The sequence below is a fragment of the Mauremys mutica genome, chromosome 3 (genome assembly GCF_020497125.1).
Source record: "Mauremys mutica isolate MM-2020 ecotype Southern chromosome 3, ASM2049712v1, whole genome shotgun sequence".
NCBI lineage: Eukaryota > Metazoa > Chordata > Testudines > Geoemydidae > Mauremys > Mauremys mutica.
Window position 1 is genome coordinate 160697398 of NC_059074.1, and position 13420 is coordinate 160710817.

A 13420-nucleotide genomic window follows, 5' to 3' on the forward strand; every position below is an offset into this window, starting at 1 on the left:
CAGTCTGTTTTTCCTTACCTTCCGTAAGGCAGCCACTCTGATCTTCCTCGCCAAATGCGGCAACTACAAGAAGTGCAGAGATATCCATATGAGGTCTGTACAATGCACTTCGCTATCACATGGTGGTGGACTAGATTTTTGTACTAGCTGTTTTGAGGAGTTACACTCACATACTGACATATGTTTAAATAATCTAGAATAAAGGAATTGTATTTCATTTTAGAAACCAGTACAAGAAGTTGATGTTTGGTTTCTTGATTACCTGTGTTAACAATAAACAAACAATCCATCAAATGGGAGATGTTATCGGTGCAAAATGAAATGAAAGGAGGGTACAGCTTCAAGATTATAAACTCTTTGGACCAGGGACTATCTTTTATTTCACATGTATACAGCACCCATCACAACAGAGCCCATATTGGGGTCTCTAGGTGCTACTGCAATCCAAAATTATGAAATATCCATTCTGATGATTGGTCATGATCCCAAAAGCGAGCCTGATCCTGAAATGCTCGTCACCTACACACACAAGTAGTCCTAACTTGTAGCTGCATCTATACCAATGGGACTCTTTACATAAGGATTGCAAGGCTGGTCCCAGTGTTTGTGCAAAAACAAAACTAGCAGTTTCATATACACAGGAACACTGAAAAACTGGACTTGCTACAAGTTAGTGAAAGGCCAAGGAGAATCATATTTTGCCGGTGCAAGTTCCCCATCATCTCAGGGTTGTCAATCTGGCACCATCAATAAACAAAATGCAGTTCAAATATAAGAAGAGGCATGATGAATTCAATAGTCACAAAATGGGCTATGCAATATTTGGCAAATGATTGTGCAGTGTGTACAATTCCTCGCAAATGTCTTCAGTTCTTCCAAAACAAGGGACGGTTTGCCCTGTGCATGATTTCTTTTGCAAAATGTACCATAAAAATGTTTCTGTTTTCCTGCAGGCATTTTGTGAGGCAAAAGCCAGTGAATTTCACTCAGCTCCAATTGCAATCTCTGCCCACTTTCCCCTGCATCTCCAGGTCCTCTTCAGAGCTTGGTTCCAGTCTCCAGATCCGACAATGGGATTTTTTTTCTCAGGGAAGGCTCTTTAAGACCTCTTTGCTGCAACAGTTCCAGGAATGTAGCTGTGGGAGAGAGAGAAACCCCAGAAGAAGGATGAAGTTCAATTTTTAACTAAAATTATGATTTATGGGGAACAGCTGAACAGGCTATGTGAGCGTTCATTTAAGTAAATTTAGAGGCAACAGATGATTTAGTAGAGTTTTATACACTTACTAGTTTGCGAATCTCATACACCACATGTGGACATATTAGACCCTTTTCCTACTTAATTTTTAGTCTTATCACTGACTCTCATTGCTATATTATCTGAGCACCTCACATACTTCAATTAATTTATTCTTATAAAACCACTGGGAACTAAGGCCTCGCAAGATTAAGTGACCTGACAAAGGAAGTCTTCACTTAGGAAGTCTGTGGCAGAGCTAGGAACAGATCCCAGTTTTCTTGAATCCACATCCCGGTAGCTCAGTCACAAAATGATCTTTTCCACCCACTATCTTCCACTCTCAGTCAGCCCTTGTCATTCACAAAGAGCCAGGTTCCAGGTCTTTTATTGGTCATTGGCCCCAAATTAGTCTCTTAGGCCCATCTTTTAGTAATTTAGGAGATAATTAAAGTACTGACTTAAACAGTGTGAAAACATAGTACAGTACTAATACTACAGTACAATAGTAATATCATACTACAGGCTTCCTGGCCATAGAATAGAAGTGTAGACTTGTATTATAACAACTTTTTTTCTATTGAGAATATATATTCTATCTGTCTGTCTAGGTATTTATGTGGCTCCATCTTCATAGTGCCTCTCCAAAACATCAATGATTTTAGCCTCCCAATATTACTGAGGCAGGGAAATATTATTATCCCCATTTTACAGATGGGAAACTGAGGTACAGAGAAGCCTATCTGACTTGCCAAATTTCACACAGAAAGTCCATGGCACTGCTGGAAATTGATCAGTATCCATTTTTACACTCTACTCTTTCTGCACCAGCACATTATTGCTTTGCTGGACTTCACAGCACTGAAAGAGAATATTTTAGTCCGCCCTCAAATATTTATCTTCTCTTCTTTTTTTAATGGGACCACTTCTGTTCATACTATTTTACTTGCATATTTATTTTAACTTAAATAAAGACCCCGTCTGAACCCTAGGCCCTTGTACAACTATTAACACTTACAATCAAGGATTTATATCCTTCGTAGAAATAAAGGAAACATTATAGCCTAGAGCCTCATCACAAAATATTAATGGCATAAGTAGCCAAAAAATAACTGAGGGGGCTCTATATAAATATTAAAACCGCTATACCACACTGGGCTAACCTGGTCTGTCAAACCTGCCTTGCCCCCCAGAAATGCTCAAGAAAACAGATTAGGCTGGCCCCATAACATACTATTCCTCAGACATCTTTCCTCGCCCGTAAATTCTAAAATATGGATTTAAAACTAGTTTTTAGCCCCTTTAATCCAGGAATTATCTTGACTCCAACCTAAACAGTGTTCTGTATAGAAAGAGGGTAAATTGATACCATTCTCTTTTCATTTCCTTGGGGGGAGGGGTTGTTAGTTTTATTTTGTTTCATTTCAAGCATTTTTCTATCTACATGATTATCTGCATGGCTCCAATACCATAGAATCTGTGCACCTCACAATCTTTCATATATGTATCCTCACAACACCCCTGTGAGGTGAGAAAATTCTATTATCCCTATTGTACAGTCAGGACCCGAGGTACAGAGAGCTGAAAGACCAGGTTTTTAAAGGTATTTAGGCACCTAAAGATGCAGACGGGCACTAGTGGGTTTTTCCAAGTGCTAAGCACCTAAATCCCACTGGGAGCTTCTGAAAATCCCACTAGGTTCCTAGCTGCATATTTAGGTGCCTAAACACCTTTAAAAATCAGGCCCTGATTGATATGCCCACGGTCACTTAAGAAGTCTGTAGCACAGCTGAAAATTGAACCCTGTCCTCTCAAGTCTTACACTAGTATCCTAAACACCAGACCAGCCTCCCTTTCCAAGTCAGCCTTCCTAGATATCAGCCCTATACAAATGTTTGAGAGTTACACAGGGAAATGGCCAACAACCAGAAAACGTGGCCTGTACAAAGTTCCATCAATGATTACAATAAAAACAAAGTCCATTTACTTTTGATTTAAAAATCGAAATTTAAAATTGCTCTCTTAATTATTTAAAGTGCATTCAAATGTACAAGTGATTTAACAAAGCTACGAAGATGCCTTTTTATTATTTATTTATTTATTTATTGTCTTATTGCCTCTCTTCTCGGCACTTTCAGTAGATTTGACACTGAGTTGCACTTAGGGTGACCAGACAGCAAGTGTGAAAAATCAGGACAGGGGGTGGGTGGTAATAGGTGCCTGTATAAGACAAAGCCCCAAATATAGAGACAGTCCCTATAAAATCGGGACATCTGATTACCCTAGCAGCACTCAGTTAAAATCACTGAGAGGTAAGTGACCTGTTTCTTTTAATTTGATAAAATTGTCCAGACAGATGTTAACTTTCTTTCCTTGTTTCCTATTATTTCACTTATCATGAAGTGGGAATTTCAAACAGATAATGTTTCTCTAGTTTCCATGCACAGTACTATTGAACTTGGAAGTGGTACTTTGCAACTTTGAATGCTGTATTCACTGATGACAACAGGTACCTATACAACAAGCCCTATGGTAGCAGTGCCTAGTGGTCTTGACTCTTTTTCAAGTGGGCATGTGTATGCCAGTGTCAGAACTTCAGTTCTTCCTATGCCATTAGCTGCAATATGGTGCAGACCTAAAAAAACACGTCAATGATCCTATGAAAGGAAGATGCAAATCCTTTCTAAGATATGATTGTACAGCTTAGGTTTTATTAGAGAGAGGGTCAAACTGTGACACTCTGATCCAGATTTCAAATATCCCAAAGTTCATTGATGTTTGGAGGCAGAGCTGGTTCAACCCATTATACAGAGAAAAAATCGGAACCGAACATAAAATTTGGACCCCACAAAGTTCAATGGTGTGGAGACCCAGGGTTTGTATTTGGGTCTATCTCTAGGATTAGCCTTCCCTTGTATCTCTGGATGTTTGAATCTGGGGTATATGACTACTAAAGGCTTCTCTGTGGTGCCTTTAGTTGCTGTACACAGAAAGGAACCCAGAAATGGTTTAGGAAGGACAACATCTGGAAAAGGTCCTGTCATTAGAACTCTGATATATTCAGAAGCATGTGACAGATGACAATGGAGAAATACTGTTCAAAGTGCTGTCCAATGGGACCTCAGTGGAAGTGTTATTGTTAAGGTGGGTTGGGTATGTGTTTTTGCAAGTATGTTTATGTGGTATGCACATTTGGAGCCCAAACCCAAAGTCCTTGCTCAGGTAAAACTCTAAGTGACTGAAATGGTAATTTTGTCTTATACAGACTGCTGGACTGGGCTCTTAACACGTGTTTGTATGTTCTCAGAATTTGTTCCGGGTTACGATTATGAGTATTTGTTATTTGTGTATGCACACATACTATGCCTGATCTTGCAGCCCATAGTCAGGTAAAACTTCCATTGACTTCCATAAAGGCTGTGCGATTAGACCCACCGTATATCAAAAGTTCAGAACAGTACAGTACAACTAAATTATTCCAGTGCCAGACGAATGGGTCTGACTAGCCTAAGCCATAACGTTTTAATTATTAATGTGCACTAATAAAGAGGATAAAGTGCCTGTAGAACAGCGCATTTCAGAGCTCTGCTAAAGATCATGCTTATTTTAATTTAGAAGTTCAACTTAAGGAGAGACAATGCTGGCATTGTGCTACAGTGATTTAAAACGAGTCTGTCTTGAGGATTTTCCTTCATCCTTATCTGTAATAATAGAATTTTTTAAAAGAGAGAGAGAGCAGCAGTGCTGGAAAATATCTTTCTCAGAAACTGTAGCAGACAGGTCACAGCATTTTTAAACAATGATAGTAACATTTATTATATCAAAGCCATTTTATGTTTTATTTGGAACCCTGGCGCCTTTTTTTTTTAAAGTTCTCATAACATGACAGTAATTACTGCCATCAAGATGTTCCATAGAAGAGACTAGGCCAAAGTCCAGATGCTGCTTTTTTTCCCTCTCCTCACCTCCCTGCCCCTCCTCCCCCACAAGAGTGCACATTACATCATGGTGTAGTTTATTTTAAAAGTGCCTCAAGAATGTAATGATAGTAATTATAGACAAAGGGAAATTAACGGTGAGCACCACCGGTCTGCAAATTCCATTTGTAAAGCAGTCCTGCTCCTCGTCGGAGGACCTTCTTGTTAGCAGAGACTTGAAAATATAGTTTGTGTGATGTGTTAAATAAACTTTGGGCTAAAGCCATTTTCATCTTGGTGCTGTGTATACACACTTCTTCTCGCTTGTTCTCTCGGTGAAATGGAAATGACTAGACCCTCTGAAGCAAATGGGCTGGATGTTCTCACATTAATATTACCAGGATGTAGGTCTGCTGCTTTGATGCTGCTCCTCTGATGTGGTATTTTAAGTGGTGGTATTGGGTTTTTGCCAGCGAGCACACACGGAGCTGAAATTAAGGAAGAAATTGATCAGGTGCGGTGTGCCTCTCCACACCGACAAATCCCTTCATTCTATTCAGTTTGTGGATTACATCCCCTTCTTTACTGTTCTTTTTTTTTAAGTGTTTAATGTCTAGAAGAGTCGGTATGATCTGTAACTTTCTGGTTGCTGTGGCTCAATCTGCAACACCCAGAGCTAAGCAATTGCCATTGACTTCAGTGAGAAGTGAACGTGCTCTGTATTGCCTAGCAAAACTAAGCACCTGGCAGTAATAGGCTTTAAAGCTCCTATCCACCCCAAAGCAGCACAACATCATCTTGATTTCATCACTTGACTGCACAACAAATTCACCACCTTGAACATGCCTTTAAACTAGCAAATCATCATCAGATTGTATCTTTATGCCAAGGCAGGAGGATGTCCTTCAACTGTATCACTGCATTGCATTGCATTGTGACTATTAACATCATTGGAATTGCTTGCACGTGTGAGTGGTTGCAGGATCAGGCCTGACGTCTTTATGGGATATCATCATACTATGGTATGGTGTGATGATATCTCAGCACATCACCATTGCATCGTGACATGATGTCATCATGACATATTTACATAGTGCTGCCATACTGTATTGCAACATGATGAATCCTCCCACTGCCCGTCATTGTATCACAGTCTAATGATATCAACTCATAGGGATTTCACCCAGGATGTTATAATGAACAAATTTGTCCTGCAAAACAAATACCAAGGTGGCAACCCTGCACCAACAAAGAGCAGGAGCAAGAAGCTTGTATTGATGTGAGGTTCATTTCTTAAGCATGTTAAGGTTTCCATTAAGCTTAGGTTCATAATTCAGTATAAAGTAGTCTTCATCACCTTGGCAAATCCAAAAGTAACACAGCCTCCTTGCAAATAAAGTGTCACCCAGATTGATTTCTGACAAGGTGCTTATTATGGTCTGGTTGTATATTCCATTTATGTCCATCATTGGCAGTCTTGTTGTGCCACTGAAGCTTTGCACACCCAAGGGATCGCTGGATGTGTAGTGGCATTCATTGGTACACACACTTATGAATTTGTTGATCTTCCATTCTACTATCACCTCCATACCCAGAAATCCACTAAAACCAAACCAGTGCTGATGGAGACAGTTGCTGGGTTCAGCTCTGAATATCCTCATTTCTGATCTTGTCCTGCCACTTGATATGGAGCACTAGATGAAGATAAGAATCAAAAACTCAATCTGATGTTCTTCAGCCTTCTTCAGCACCCACATTTCACTTCTGTACAACAGAGTTGGTCTACTTGTGGTTCTATAGATCCATAACTTCAAAGCAACCTTGAGGTCACAATGTCACTACAGAGGCTGCTGGAGGGCCCAAAACATGGCTGCAGCTGCTGAGATTCACAGTTTCTAAAGCCAGAAGGGACCCTGGTGATCATGTAGTCTGACCTCTTGTATAACACCCGCCACAGACCTTCCCCCAAAATAATTCCTAGAGCACATCTTTTAGAAAAACATCCACTCTCAATTTGAAAATTGCCAGGTATAGAGAATCCACCGTGACCCTTGGTAAATTGTTCCGCTGGTTATTTACCCTCAATGTTAAAAATGTACATCTTCTTTCCAGTCTGAATTTGCCTTTAGATTGTGTTATACCTTACTCTGCTAGATTGAGGAGTCCATTATCAAATATTTTCCCCATGTAGGTACTTATAGGCTGTGATGAAGTCACCCTTTAACCTTCTCTTTAGTAAACTAAAGAGATTGAGCTCCTTTAATCTATCGCTATAAGACATGTTTTCCAATCCTTTAATCATTCTCACAGCTCTTCTCTGAACATTCTCCCATTTATCAACATCCTTCTTGAACTGGGGATTCCAGAACTGGACACACTATTCCAGCAGCAGTCACACAAGTGCTAAATACAGAGGGAAACTAACCTCCCTGCTCCTGCTCAAAATATATGAGTGTCCACATCTTTCAAGCATCCTCCAGCACTGTCTATGGCATTGCCCAAATATATGGGCAAGCTGCCACTTGGTCGATGTTCCATCTGGACAGGTTAATACTGAGCTGGTTGTAATTTGCAGCTGGAAGCTGCTTGATGGTACTGGCCAGGGACTTCGTTTTATCCAGATTGAAAACCTGACCAATGCGTGTTGCTCCTCTTCCAACCAGATCAGCCATCAGCTGCAGCAATTTCACCAAACTGAGCTAACGTAACAACGTCATCAGCATATTCAAGATCTCAAAGCAGAATGGTCTTAAGCTCAATGTCCCAACAGCTGCCTTCTCAAGCTTATCCACTAATCAATCAGTACTGATACGGATCAATGATGATGAGAGAACATCATTTTGCTGAACTCCTGTAGAGATAGGAAGTCATGCTGTGTCTCTGCCATTGACTCAATGCATCTTCCTGGAAAAGTATAAAATTGAAATAGTGGAGATGTATAAGATAGTGAGTAAATCTGAATTTTAAAATGTGCATTCCTTTAATGAGGTGCAGTTTAATGGGCTTCAGAGTAGGGGACTGGGCTAGATGACCTATCAAGGTCTCTTCCAGTCCTACATTTCTATGATAAGAGCAGCACTAGAAGTGCAGACACTATTATTAAGCACTGAAATACATGCCATTTGTCAAAACAAATGTCTCACCAACATGCCAAGAGAGATGTTACTACTGCTGTAGAATTTTTATACACACCTAGAGAGACAGAGGGTGAAATCTGGTGCTCAGTGTAGTCCATGGGAGTTTTGTCACTGACTTCACTGGGGCTAGGATTTCACTCTGAGTATTTGAGACATTCCTCTACAGCAGTAATGGCCTGGGGTGGGGATTAAAATAACTATTCTGTTTTTCTTTGCCTTCTCAAGTGTTGTAGGTAGCTGTGTAAGTGTTATCACTGTTTCCTCTTTACTGTACTGTTAAGTCCTTACACTTACATAGTTCTTAAGCACTGCAAAGGTCAATTTTTCCCATCAGTGTCAGAAAGATCTTTTCTTGTCACTGTCTGCAGAAATACCATACGTGCCTATTAGCATATGATCCCAATTCTTCTTCTTTTTCGTTAAACTAAAGAAGGTTTAATCTACATTTCCATAAGGGGCCGTCTTAATTTTTCCATTTTCCTTTCTTAAACAGGAAACCTCTGACTCACTTCTCTGCTTTCTCTGAGCTCTATGTTTATAGTCTACTCCCATCACCAGAATTCTTCCTACATTTTTCCATGTACTATTAAGACCAAACATTTACATTCATTCTGAATTACTCTTATTTTACATTAAGGGAAACAACAAAAGATGAAAGAACAAAAGTAAAGCCTCCATGAGAGAATAGAATGTGCACATCTTCTCTGCACTGACAGCTGCCTGGAAATGAAACTGCCCTCCAAAGTGGATGGTTCCTGACCAAACAGGTGTGCTAAAACCATAAAGGTGGAGCAAACAGGAAATAGTCTTATTAGTTATAGAGCTGCATACTCCACTGTTCACAAAAGTAAATGAACTTCTACGTTAGAATTCTTTGTCTGTTTCAGTGATTAATAATATATCGTAATTAATCTGCTTGCCCGTTAGTGGCTACCTTTCCTCAAATCCTGGCTGAGATGGAGGGATCCAGCCAATGGAGGGGACTGTGTTACCCATTTCACCATCCAGTCAGAATTCTCCATAATCCTCAGAATACAGGAAAAGGGAGTAACAGAATGTCAGGAGGGACCAAGCTTGGGAAAGAGCCAGAGGCGGTGTGAGGATGGGAACAGCAGGCTGGAGCCAGCAGCCTGGAAACTGGCTGCAGAGGGAGGGCCAGACAGCAAGCAGTCTGAGAGCTGGGATGGGAAGGCTGAGCACCAGGCAGAGATGAAATCTGTGGCTAGCGGGAGGTCAGCAGTCTCTGCAGCAGGGGGATACAAGCAGCATGCAGGAGGACTATGTGGAGCAGTTTAGAAGACTCTTACCTTTATGCTCCTCTGTCAGGCTGCCCCTAAGGGAACTATTAGTTTGCTCTTTGTTGTTATTGTGATGTAAAGTCATTATGTCAAAGCCATTTTCCTCTGCCTCTCAAAATATGCAAAGTTTTCTAAGAACCCACTGAGGCTTGAGCCTAAAAGGTTTAGTCCTTGGAGAACTTACAGGGCTTGCCTCTGAGCCCGTGGCTCATCCAGCTCACTACCTGCCATCTAGTGGGGACAGCGGACTTACCTTACAGCACTCATAACAACTCGCTCCTGTGCGGTCAGCTGCAGTACTCAGTACTCAGTATTGCCCAAATGGGTCACCAAAGCATTTGATAATTCCAGAAAGAGACGTGTCTGATAGCCATAGCTCAAATCATACTAGTGCAAGGCAGTGTCTCCGTTAACAGCTCACACAAAAACACAGCTGGTTCCTGTGTCTACATGACTGTGCAATGTGGATACTAACGGTCAATGGTGCATTCTGGAGCCTTTCTGTCTGGACTCAGTGTTGTTAGCTGGAAGAAACAGCTGCAGATCCAAGGCTGTAGCTTGGGGTATGTCTACACTACAAAATTTGTTTGATTTAATAGAAGTCGATTTTTAGAAATCGATTTGATACTGTCATTTGTGTGTGTCCCCAATAATTGCATTAAGTCGGCGGGGTGTGTCCACAGTACTGAGGCTAGTGTCAACTTTCGGAGCATTGCACTGTGGTAGCTATCCCACAGTTCCCACAGTCTCCGCCCCCCATCGGGCTCAACGGGTAGTGATCAATGGTTCCATGTCTAGTTGGCAGCCAGTATCAAGTGGAGTGCCCCAAGGGTCGGTGCTTGGGCCGGTTTTGTTCAATATCTTCATTAACAATCTGGAGGTATGGTGTGGACTGCACCCTTAGCAAGTTTGCAGATGACACTAAACTGGGAGGAGTGGTTGATACGCTGGAGGGTAGGGATAGGATACAGAGGGACCTAGACAAATTAGAGGATTGGGCCAAAAGAAATATGATGAGGTTCAACAAGGACAAGTGCAGAGTCCTGCACTTAGGACAGAAGAATCCCATGCACTGGTACAGACTAGGGACCGAATGGCTGGGCAGCAGTTCTGCAGAAAAGGACCTAGGGGTTACGGTGGACGAAAAGCTGAATATGAGTCAACAGTGTGCCCTTGTTGCCAAGAAGGCTAATGGCATTTTGGGTTGTATAAGTAGGGGCATTTCCAGCAGATCAAGGGATGTGATCATTCCCCTCTACTCAGCACTGGTGAGGCCTCATTTGGAGTACTGTGTCCAGTTTTGGGTCCCACACTACAAGAAGGATGTGGATAAATTGGAGAGAGTCCAGCGGAGGGCAACAAAAATGATTAGGGGGCTGGAGCACATGACTTATGAGGAGAGGCTGAGGGAACTGGGATTGTTTAGTCTGCAGAAGAGAAGAATGAGGGGGGATTTGATAGCTGCTTTCAACTACCTGAAAGGGGGTTCCAAAGAGGATGGATCTAGACTGTTCTCAGTGGTAGAAGATGACAGAACAAGGAGTAATGGTCTCAAGTTGCAGAGGGGGAGGTTTAGGTTGGATATTAGCAAAAACTTTTTCACTAGTAGGGTGGTGAAGAACTGGAATGGGTTACCTAGGGAGGTAGTGGAATCTCCTTCCTTAGAGGTTTTTAAGGTCAGGCTTGACAAAGCCCTGGCTGGGATGATTTAGTTGGGTTTGGTCCTGCTTTGAGCAGGGGGTTGGACTAGATGACCTCCTGAGGTCCCTTCCAACCCTGAGATTCTATGATTCTGTGATTCTATGAATTCTGGGTTGAGCTCCCAATGCCTGATGGGGCAAAAACATTGTCACGGGTGGTTCTGGGTACGTCATCAGGCCCCCTCTGCCCTCCTTCCCTCCCGCTGTGAAAGCAATAGGAAAAAATTGTTTCTCGCCTTTTTTCCTGGGTTACCTGTGCAGAAGACAAACCACGGCAAGCATGGAGCCCGCTCAGCTCACTGTCACCGTATGTTCCCTGGGTGCTGCTGACAGACACAGTACTGCAGTACTAAACAGCAGCAGCTCCTTGCTTTTGCAAGTTGGCAAAGACGGTTACCAGCCCTACTGTACCATCTGCTGCTTTGCAAGTTGGCAAAGACGGTTACCAGTCATACTGTACCGTCTGCTTCTGTCATGGGTGCTCCTGGCCAGCCTCGGTGAGGTCGGTTGGGAGCGCCTGGACAAAAATGGGAATGATTCCCCAGGTCATTCTCTTCTTTAAGTTTTATCTAATGGAGATTCAGTCCTGCCTAGAATATCAGGCAAGCTTACTAAAGAACCACAGATGCAAATGGCCACTCCGGGTCAGAGCCCCAGACATCCCACAGAAATGATGAGCTGCATGCCATTCTAGGGGGTGCCCCTACAACAACCCCACCCATTGCATCCCTCCACTCCCAGCCCTCCCAGGCCAACTTGGCAGTTATCCCCCCATTTGTGTGATGAAGTAATAAAGAATGCATGAATTTGAAACAACACTGACTTTATTGCCTCTGCAAGCAGAGATCAAAGGGGGGAGGTGAGGGCAGTTGGCTTACAGGGAAGTAGAGTGAACCACTATTCTGCACTTGCTCTGCCTATAGTTGGACTGCTCCTTACTACTGTTCAGGCTTCATGAGCCATGGGAGCAAGGGATAGGCTGGGGTAGGATAGCCTTTGGGATGGAGGAGGGAGGCTTGAAACATTTGCAGCTGTGGGAGGAAAAAAAGGGAGAGAAGTATTTAAAAAGATACATTTTACAGAACAATGGGTATACTCTTTCATGGTGAACAACACTATTCACATTACATAGCACATGTGATTTTGGTACAAGGTAATTGTTTGCATCTTATATTGAGTGCCTGCAGCTTTGGTGTTAGAGATCAAACATGCCGGGCAACAGAATTTGGCTTGCAGGTGGCCACGGTAAGCCATAGTCTTTTGGATTCTGCAACCTTCATAACAGCAGCACCCTCCTTTCCCATACCAAGCAAAGCCCATTGAGTTGTCCATTTAGGGCTGCAGTTTTCATGTTAACGTGCAGCAGCAGAAACTAAACTAATCCCCCTACATCCTTTTCTCTGGGATTATCGCTTTACCCCTCCCTCCACTGCACTGCGTGGCTGGTATCAGGGAAGATCTCTGCTAGCCAAACGCAAACAGCTCAGCGCCAATGGCCTCCCCCCCACCACTTGGCTAACTGAGGGGAGGATTTCTTCTCAGTCACAGGCAAACAGCCCAGTAGGAACAGCCACCTATAAATGTCCCCTTAATTAAATTCCCATATTTCAACCAGGTTACCATGAACGATATCACTCTCCTGAGGAGATAAAGAACGGATGTTGCTTTAATGCCAGCAAACACCGGGACCATATGCTGCTAGGCTTTGTCATGCAGTGATACCAGATTACTTGCTACTAGCATGGTGTGGTCAAGTGTCCTACCATGGGGGATGGAATAAGGCTGCTCTCCCCAGAAACCTTCTGGAAAGGCTTTTGGAGTACCTCCAGGAGAGCTTCATGGAGATGTCCCTGGAGGATTTCCACTCCATCCCCAGACACGTTAACAGACTTTTCCAGTAGCTGTACTGTTTTGGCATTCCGTCTTTTGGAACGGAGTTCTGATAGCATGGATTTGTCTCCTCATACAGCGATCAGATCCAGTACCTCCCGTACGGTCCATGCTGGAGCTCTTTTTCAATTATTGGACTGCATGGTTACCTGTGCTGATGTGCTCTGCATGGTCACCTGTGCTGATCAGCACTCCACACTGGGCAAACAGGAAATGAAATTCAAAAGCTTGTGGGGCTTTT